The sequence below is a fragment of the Esox lucius genome, chromosome 23, assembly GCF_011004845.1.
Source record: "Esox lucius isolate fEsoLuc1 chromosome 23, fEsoLuc1.pri, whole genome shotgun sequence".
Classification (NCBI taxonomy): Eukaryota; Metazoa; Chordata; class Actinopteri; order Esociformes; family Esocidae; genus Esox; species Esox lucius.
In genome coordinates, this window is record NC_047591.1 from 10,370,541 (window position 1) to 10,380,177 (window position 9,637).

The 9,637-nt window shown below is 41.6% G+C and overlaps 1 long non-coding RNA gene across 1 annotated transcript; it reads left to right on the forward strand.

Annotated features, from left to right (window-relative positions):
- The first annotated feature begins 616 nt into the window (after positions 1-616).
- On the forward strand, positions 617-7,800 carry LOC105028537. Its single transcript, XR_829393.3, has 3 exons — positions 617-704; positions 2,232-2,302; positions 7,196-7,800. It is a non-coding gene; the product is annotated as an uncharacterized LOC105028537 (long non-coding RNA).
- Positions 7,801-9,637: the final 1,837 nt, after the last annotated feature.

The following is a 9,637-nucleotide window of genomic DNA, read 5'->3' on the forward strand; positions in this document are numbered from 1 at the left end:
ATGTAGCTATTTAGAAATACAGATCTGTCTGGAAGTGACCAACTGTACACACTCATTGGGGACAAATTTGGGGTGCAAGCAATAACATGGTTCCGCAAAAACACAAGGTATGGTGTCTCCTTCCGAACACTGCTGTCCTGCATTAAGCAAAAGATCGCCAATATCCGCTTGTCATCTTTGGTCTCAACGACTGACAGGGATCAATACAATACAATGTAATAAATGCCTGCACGGAATCAATTCCGCTCCATTCAACTCTCCGCCATCAAGCGTATATCCCCAAGTCACGATGTCTACACTAAAACACGTGACAGCCAAGTTCAGTATACAACTCCTACATCTTTATGATTTGCACCCAATCCAGAACCTGGAACCGCATCAAAACAAGCTGGTGGTTAACCTTTCTGAAGTGAATTGATTAATAAACCACTGATTACAAAATGCACCAAAAACATGAACGTGATTGTAAATAGAATAACGTTTTTCGCAGCGAAAAAAGGCCGCAGTTTCCAAAAGACATCAAGTCAAGGTCGTCTCGACCAATCAAATTGCACAGATCATTGTATGGTCTTAATTGAGCAATGAAACGTGGAATACGTCAGTAGTTACATGCGCTGAAGTTTTTTTTATTTATTAAAAGGTACATTGCAGTAACATTCTAAATTAGCATACCAACGATGTAGCCGAACAAGACAGCCATACAGGTAAACGTTACCAGAATGTACCTTTTTCAAACGTTCGGTTGTTGGTGAATTAATGTTGTGGCTAGCGACTCCCACTAACAGTAATCATTCTTCAAGTTATTCTTATTGTATCCTATATTGTCGGATCCTATATCTTACGAAAATTAGTTAAGGTCCTAGTATTTGCCAATAAGCTCTCGCGCATGCATTCTGGGGTAAAAGGCGCACAATTGATTGAACGGCTTATGAGTCTAGTTTAACACCGTACTGTACATGCAGGTACTTAGTAACAATGTGTAGCATAAAAAGTAAAGCGTACGTTCATGAAAGTACTTGTTTCACTTTAACGAAATTAAAATGTGTGATGGCGAGTCTTGAAGAAAGTGTTATAGAAATTGTTTGATGCTACCTGTTAGAGCTGGGAAATAGGCTATAGACAAAAATGTATATTGCAATACATTGCCTGGTTGATGCGGTTACGAAAAATAGAACAATATGTAAATAACATTTATGGGCACCGTGGTTTATTGCGGATTAGGCCTACCGTTTAAATTCTGTTTGGATTGTTGCTGTTATCCATTGTTCCATTCACATATGAACTACATCTATTTGATGTCCAACACATTTAACTTATCATAGAGAGCAATATCAGCAGAACACCTGCAATAATTGGTAAGTATTGATGGTTTTAATAATTGGTTTATCATCCTTAGCCATGTGTAGTTTCCTTAGCCATAACATGAATGATAAATGCATGTCTTAATGGGGGAGCTTTGTTCAGAACCCCCACCCCTCAACACTTTGTAAAGGGCTGCCTTTTGCTCCATTGTCTTCCTGACAATTGTGAATTTGAACTGTAATCTCCCGTCACAACATCGCAGATAAAAGATAATTATCTCTTTTTGTGAGGTGCCTTCAGGCTTCTTTTGGCGGCCTAGCAGAGAACGTGCCTAAATGCTCATCATCTGACACATACAGCCCATGACTAACGTGAGTCAGCGTGCGTACTTGATCAAAAAAAGTACACAGTAAAACGCTTTAGGTCTGTGTGTGTTTCTGTGTGAGGTTGCGCATGTCCAAATTACATTCCCCCTGTGCTACACATTCCCTCTGATGGTCTCAATCTTATTTTAATCAAAATAATACTGTATATTCCCTTATTATTTGGCACAAATGCTACACAGGAGTAGGATATGGAGAAGACGTTTGAGGCCTGACTGTAGGAGCTTGGAGTGCAGCAGAGTGTGGGGGGTTGCAGCCTGGGGGGGGATTGGTATGTTATGGAGGCGATACTGTGTTTAAGTTCACAAGTTCACCCCGGGAGCACCCGAGAGGAACGCACCCTGGTCTGTGACCGGTGTGTCAGGGGTAGTGAGTGACGACTGGGGGGGGGGGGGGGCGAGGTAGGTGAGGGAGAGGTGGGGTCCTTGGGGTATTTTAGGCGAGAACACGGGTTGAGGTGATGTGTTTATAACTCCTATTTTACTCTCTCTCTCGCTCTCTCTCTGTGCTTGTCTATCTTTGTCTCTCTCTCTCTCTGTCTGTCAGGAGAAGATCACCTACGGCACCAAACAGGCCTTAAAGTGGAATGTGAGTGGCACCAGCTCTGAACGCCTCAGGTAGGTACATGCTACGTCTGTGAAACCACTTGCACCAACAATCCCTGAAAAAGACCATGATTGTCTTGATAATTGTGAATATTGTTCACACCTTGTTGACACCCACGTATCCCATCTTCATGTAGCTAAACATCACAATGGAAGTATTATGTACCTGCAATCTATGGATTTTTCAAATGTGACATTTTCTCATGACACAACCAGGGGTATTCAAATCTTTCCATACGAGGGCCGACGCCTGCTGGTTTTCTGTTCTACCTCGTCATTAATTGGACCCACCTGGTGTCCTAAGCCTGAATAAGTCCCTGATTAGAGGGTTGCAATGAAGAAACGGAGTGGAACTGGCTTCGAGGGCCAGATTTGAATACCCCTGACTTAAACCATTTATGTTTTTTCTTTAACGGACAACTGTCTCCCTGAGGCCCTCAGGCCAAACTGATCCTCGCCTGTTAAAACCACAAACATAATTTGCATGGGCCTGCCCCTAGAATTTCCTGATGTAAACCGGGCACTTCATTCAACTGTAGCGTGCTCCGCTCCGACCTGAGTGTTTCCTGCATGAAGCCAGTTTCAACCCTACTGATGGACATAAACAGGCATTTCTTAACAAATATAACTGCTTTCACCGCTGATTATGTATTAGTTTTGCGCTGGTGTTAAGGGAATCCTCTAGGGTTTGATTGTCTTCATAAATGCTTTGTCACTGAATTACTGTGACAGGCAAGGGGAGGCAAGATGAATTAGACCAGGTGTATAGGCGTTGTGGATTTTGATGTGCGCTAAGGGTTATTTTCATACTGGAAGATGAACTCGATGCCATGTTTTTGCCTACAGGCAGAGGAAACCATGTTTTAACAAAGTTCCTTAAAATTGCGATTGCGTTCATTTTGATCAGAACTTGGTGATTAAAAATCAGAACTTCAGAAAAAAATTTCTTTTCAGCAATTACATTAGTATAAGAAATCATTTTCAAATATTGTGAGCAGGCTTTATGGCTCGTATTGGTATTCACAGTATTGTTTTCACATCTTTTATAAAAGGTGCCCATATTTGTTATATCTATTTTGAGTTTATCATATAGTCTGATCTCGTGTCAGCCTATGATGAGGTAATCAGTGTGTTTTTCAATCAATTAATCTACTTTAAGTAGGTTATTTGTGCTTAAATGCAGACCCAAGTCTCTTTTAGGCATTCCTGAATGCCAAAAACAATTGGCGGTTCCTATGCTAAAAGCAATTCTGGCATGAGGTTGGGGATTTCGTTACTCGGAGTGCATTTCTCTCTCAAATTATTTAGCTTCAAAGGCATGCATACGAAGAGTAGGTTAATCTCTAACATGATCTCTAAATTACACTCAGAGCGCAATACAAAACGTTTAATATTAAGTAAATACTGTTGGTTATGTTTCTATTTTGCCATAGGTTAGTCTTTTAAATGCAACAATCCATTCATATAAAAAGTGAGGTGTCACTGCCCCACAGTCTCTTGGTCTTTCACTGTGGATATTTGTGTTCAGACTTTCTCGCTGTGTAGGTGTATACTCCCAACAGAAAGTGTTACAAACAGGGGCACTTCTGCAGGTGCGTGTTCATTGGTTGCCCAGAGCCTCCGGCTGTTTACATAGAACTCTGCCATAGTTTCAGCTCAGTCTGTGATGTCACATGCCATTGTCTCCCAGTGGCCAATCAGACAAGCCTTATTAGGTAAATACGGTAATCCTGCCATGGCCCTGCATTCACTACGGCATTGGAATCTTTAGTAGTTATCTCCACTACACTGCACCCGAGGAAGTCACAGGAACGATCAGGGAATTGACTAAACACATTAGTCTAACCCTCATGCCTCCCTCAGCCTGCACCTACAAACACACACACACACCCCTACACACACACACACACCCCTACACACACACACACACCCCTACACACACTTTACGTTATGTATATGTGCTATCTATCTCATTAGTGGCTATCCATAAACCCATCTGTTCTGATGGCGGAGTTCATCTGTTCCTGCACGCTCATCCTCCCTGGCTAATGCGTTTCACAGAGGAACCCGTGATCAGTGATCTCAGTGTAGATATATTGTTTTTCCATGTTATTATCTGCACATTTAGCTGTGTGAGTCTGTGTGTTTGCAAGCCGAGTTTTGTTGGGTTTGCCTGGTGGGTGTTGCTGAGGGTGTCTGGTGTGTCCGGACTGGGTCCCACTCTCCACGTCCCCTCACCCCTCATAACGCCCCCCTGGGATCCCGCTGAGTGTTTGTGCTGGAGGCGGGGAGCGGAGACTGCTCGTGTTTTCATAGCTAAAGCTCTATCCTGAGGTAATGGTGGCCTGGGTTGACCGCTGCCGGCTACACAGCTAGAGAGCAGCAGCTCCCTGGAGACAAATGACCAAAGTACACATTGGTTTCACATAAGTTTGGAAAGATTTGAAAGCTATTCATGATTTGGTTTAGTTGTTCTGGCACTGTTTCCATATCTTTCTGAAGTTACCGCACACATCCTTTCCAAATTGTGTAATGGATATTAGCATGTGGCATTCATCCATCCAAATCATGCAAACGTATCTAAAATCATTGATGAAGCTCTTAACTTTGGTGCTTGGAAAAACAATATTGTCCCATCACATTAGAGATGAAATGCAATAAACATGCTAGAAACATGTTGTATGCCAAAGCAGTATTGACCATTGAAGATAATGGAAGATGATATGAGGATATTAGTGAGTATTATGGATTTTAGTTTAGGTATAGTATGTCTAGATATACTTTTGAATGGAGTATGGTACAGCTTTTTTACTTGATGTGGTGAGTCTTCTCTTATTAGTCTGGATGGGACAGATGGCCAGTTGTATTTTCTTATAATTTTTTTAACAGTTCATGGCTGGAGTAGATTGCACATGTGAAATAGTACATTCAGTAGTACATTTCCACAATGTGGGAACATGTTTTTAAATCAGGTAGTATTGTTTGGGCTGATATAAAAACCTTTTCTTCGTATAATAAAAAGCACCACAGTTAAACGCTTTTTGTTGCCAGAAGCAGAGGTCCAGTCGCTGGTGTAGAGAAGGTTTGAGAACATCCGTCAGTGCTCAGATCTCATGGATAAAGTCTAAAAGGTAGAGTTTTTTGATGTTGCGTGCTTCTGGTCAGGAAGGTGATCCACAGAGAGATGGAGCTGGACATGTTCAGCTGAGAGACTATGAAGGTGGGACCCCCTGGGGCTATTCTTAAAGATATGTACTTATGTCAACACATGGAATCGTTGGCTGGACAGAGGTTACGACAGAATCCTATTTCACTGCTTGAGATGGGCTGGTTCGGTATTCATCAATGGAATTCTTGATTTACGCAGTGGAGGTTGATGAAATGAACTGTCTGATGTGATTGGCTGGAACGTAACTGGCAAATTGGGGCTTTAAGTGTGTAGGTTATGCTACAGAATACTGTTTATGTTTAGGCTATAATTTGCTAAAGTGTTTTCCTAAATGATGGGTGGGGGGGGGTGGTTGCAATGCTTATAGTAATAGACCTTGCCCTTTAGTTAAATCACAGCACGGCTTTACAGTCATTCTTTAGTTTCTTGGTTCCTAACTACATTTAGGTCTATGTTTGTGATATCTTGGCTTTAGCCTGTTTGATCAGGCTATGCATTTTCCTTTCAGCCCAGGAGGATTTTCCCACTGGGGCGTTGCACGAACTAAAATCAGGGTGGGGCTGATCATCAGCACAAACAGTTGTAATGGAACATCTTCCACTGCTACTCATGGGCATATCGCAGGAGCTGGGTGCATTCCCGCACGACATGCGGTGTACGCGCAACTCGCATGGAGGGCAGGCCACTATAAACAGCAACGGAGCTGCTCTCCAAGTCCGTCAGAGACTCAGCGACCCAGTGCTCTCTGGATTGTGCAAGGGGAGCGAATGAAAAGCCGGAATGCGGCCCTGTCAACACCAGAGCCAAACGAGACAGCGTTTGTTTATTTAAACGACTCCAAATTGTGAGCCGTGAACCAGGAAGCAGCAGGTGCCTCACTCTAACGGCAGGCTAGAAAAGCATTGTTCATAGTGGATAAACTGGTTGGGATTGGGTAAGGGTGGTGGAGGCTGTGGGATGAGGGATGGAGGGACCCCCCCCCGCCCCCGCCCCCAGAAAATATAGTGAACTTGTGGAAAAGGAGTTGGGGCTCCTTGACTAGTTTAGTGTAAGATGTGTAAGTTGGTGGCTGTTTTTGTTACTGCTATTGGTGTTTGTTCTATCTCTGCTCCATTGAGAAGGCTGGCCAGTGGTGTTGTTGGCAGGGGTGAGGGAGGATTGGAGAGCAGTCGGGGGAGAGAGGGATCCTTTGTTGGGAGCAGTTTTGGCTCAAGACTCTCTTGTGGCTCTGTCACTCTCCACTGCCCTGGCGCTCTGTCCTTTATGCATCCCATCCATGTCAGGTTAATGCTCTTATTCCCTCTTTCGTTCCTTCTCTTTCGTTGGTGCTGTGTGCTACTCCCTTGCTCGCTTTCTAATTTTTGTGGTTGTGTTTGTTCACTGTCTGAAAGGCAATAACATTTAGCATTTCTGTGGCCAAGGCTTAGGGTTTGTCTGTTAAATCTCCTGAATCATTCATTCTTCAGCTCTGCAATAACAACCAGCGTCCTGCTGACAGAAATATCTAAATACCTGGCTGCAAATATATTTAAATAACGCTTGCCTCTCTAACTTGTGAGTGATCAGAATTAATTATGTCTGGTTCATTCCGGGACATCACTGCCCACTATCCATGGGACACAACCTAACGTATCGCCTTAAGCTCACGAAGCTAATAACTGACATGATTATAACCTTAAATGTTTCTTATCCATTTTCAGTTATATAATGTCTAACGCCACTGTTGTTTCTCCCAGTTTAACTCTTACTCAACAAGCCAGGTGGAGCCAGGTGCCTCAGGGCAGGTAAGCTGAAGGGGAACAGGAGGGGAGGCGGAGGAGGATTCAGGTGACCAGTTTTACTTGGGACTGACTCGAACCCGTCCGGACACGCAGGGGAGAGCTGCTCAAAACAGCCCGGGGTGAAAGAGGGGGATGGGGCAGGAAAAACTTGAAATATTAACATATAATTCTCCTTTTGGGCCTCTTTTCCCATCTCTCCCTTTTCTTTACCTCCATCACTCTGTCTTTTTCACTTTTGTTTTTATGCATCATCTGTCTTTCACAATTCACCTCCCAGCTACATTAAGTTCCTTTGGAAGTCATGAAAACTCTTGGTCTTGGTTGTACATTTATTTGTTAGACAATTCAAAGTAGAGGCCCTAATGATTTGTTGAATCAAGAGTACTTGTCTGGGATTATAATAATGTGTGCTGTTTTGGTTGCTTTATGACCTGAGTTGAAAACCCAAAATGGGCTCATCTCATTTAGTCTACTGGTTGATTGTTTGGTTATTAATGTTTTGGATGACTGAAGATGATCTTGTCATTGACTGTAAAATACTCTGGAAGTTGCTGTGATGAAGCAAGACCTGAATCACAAATTGGATATCATGAAACTGGGTTATAACTATATATATATATATAGATATAGATTATAGATATAGATATAGATATAGATATAGATAGATATTTATAAAGTAATGGAACAAAGAGACTATCAGCAAATGTGTGTTAAAGTGTAGGGATTGTATTATGAGCATATTGTCAATAACTGACAAAGTAATCATAGATTCTCAAAGTTTGGTAAATGTTGCCTAAATGAACTGCCCAGTGATATTAACTGCCCATATTTTGGGTATTTTTAACTTTATATTATGTTAACTCATTGCCAAATGATGTTTTTACTTATCCTAACTCATTTGTGGCCAAAGCTTGAATTGGTGAAGAAAATAAATTATTCTCCTGAGGTGTTTAAACTGACCAGTTAGCAGTGTAGAGAAGCATGAGCTAGCCAATCATAACAAGTATTTTTGATATATTCTAAAGGTTTCCAAAAGAAATTAATGAGGGCAAAGTGCTGATTCACAGCTTTTATTTTAGTATTTTTTGTGTATGTATTGAGTTCACCATTTAGGAATGGTATCAGCTTTAATACATGCTCCCTATAGAAAGTATTGGGAAAGATTTATAATGTCCAAAATAAGCATTCTGTATAGTTTGCCATTCAATTAGAAACATGTCTGACTTTTCAGGGTTATATCAGCCTGTGTTGTCCTTCATCACTCAGAAGCATTGCCAATTTAAATGTTTCTATTGATCTCCCCTTCCCATATAGTGGTTGTGATCATTGTCCTGCTGAGGCATATGCTTGTACTTTAGCAAATAAAATGTTTCTATACTCTTCAGAATTCATTCAGCTGTCAGTGTGTAAATTATTGATGAAGACTAGTGAGCCAGTTCTAGCCACACATGCCAAGCCACATATTATGCAGATGAGGTGGTATTCTTCATCTTGGGCTGTTCTTTTTTCCCCCCTCTCCACACTTTCTTGCTATCCCTCTGGTACAAATGCTAATCTTTGTATGAACTGTCGACAATACCTTTTCTAGAACTCAACAGGCGCTTTTAGGTACTTTTTACCCAACTAACCTGGCCGTCTTGTTTTTAAGGCTAACCAAAATCTGAGTTAGCACTGCTAGCATAATATCCTGCTGCTAGAAGAATGGTAATGAATCCTCGTATGGCCATCACTAGTGTAAGGTCTACGTCCTTATCACGCCCTTGACCCAGAATTCTAACCACCTTTTCACACTCACCTGTTTCAGATTAGCTCCACTATTTTGTTCAGTTCCATACCCCATTTGTTTTGTGAGGTTTCTTTGAGCACTCTACTAAGCCTTTTCTTACCATTCTTTACCAGATATTCTTGTGTACCAGCCTGTGTTCCTTGCCTTAGACCTTTGCAAACTTGCATTTTGGATATCCATTGTTATACCTTAGGCTCTCTCTAAGATTTCATGTGTTTGGGCTTTATCTATATTCAGCCTTTTTTTCAAATCTGCACGTGTTTACAGTCATTCCAATAAACCTGCCACGCCCTGCGCATGAAACCAGTTCCTGTGCCTATGGTAGTTCATTACAGGTAGAGGTGTTTGAGAACATTAATCCAAACACAATCATGAGGAAACCTGCAGGAAACAGAAAAGTAATGACATTTCTACAGAAGAATGTTGGTTCTTTAAGTTCTTGGAATAATTTAAGAAAAGTACTTTAAATAGAACCACGAGGAAAGCTGTGGGAAATATTTAGCTGAAGTGCTGAAATTCCTACAGTACACTTTCTGAGACACAAATGAAGCCTAGTCCTGCACTATAAAATGTATCTCAATGAAGATTTCTATTGAGCTTGAATATTATAA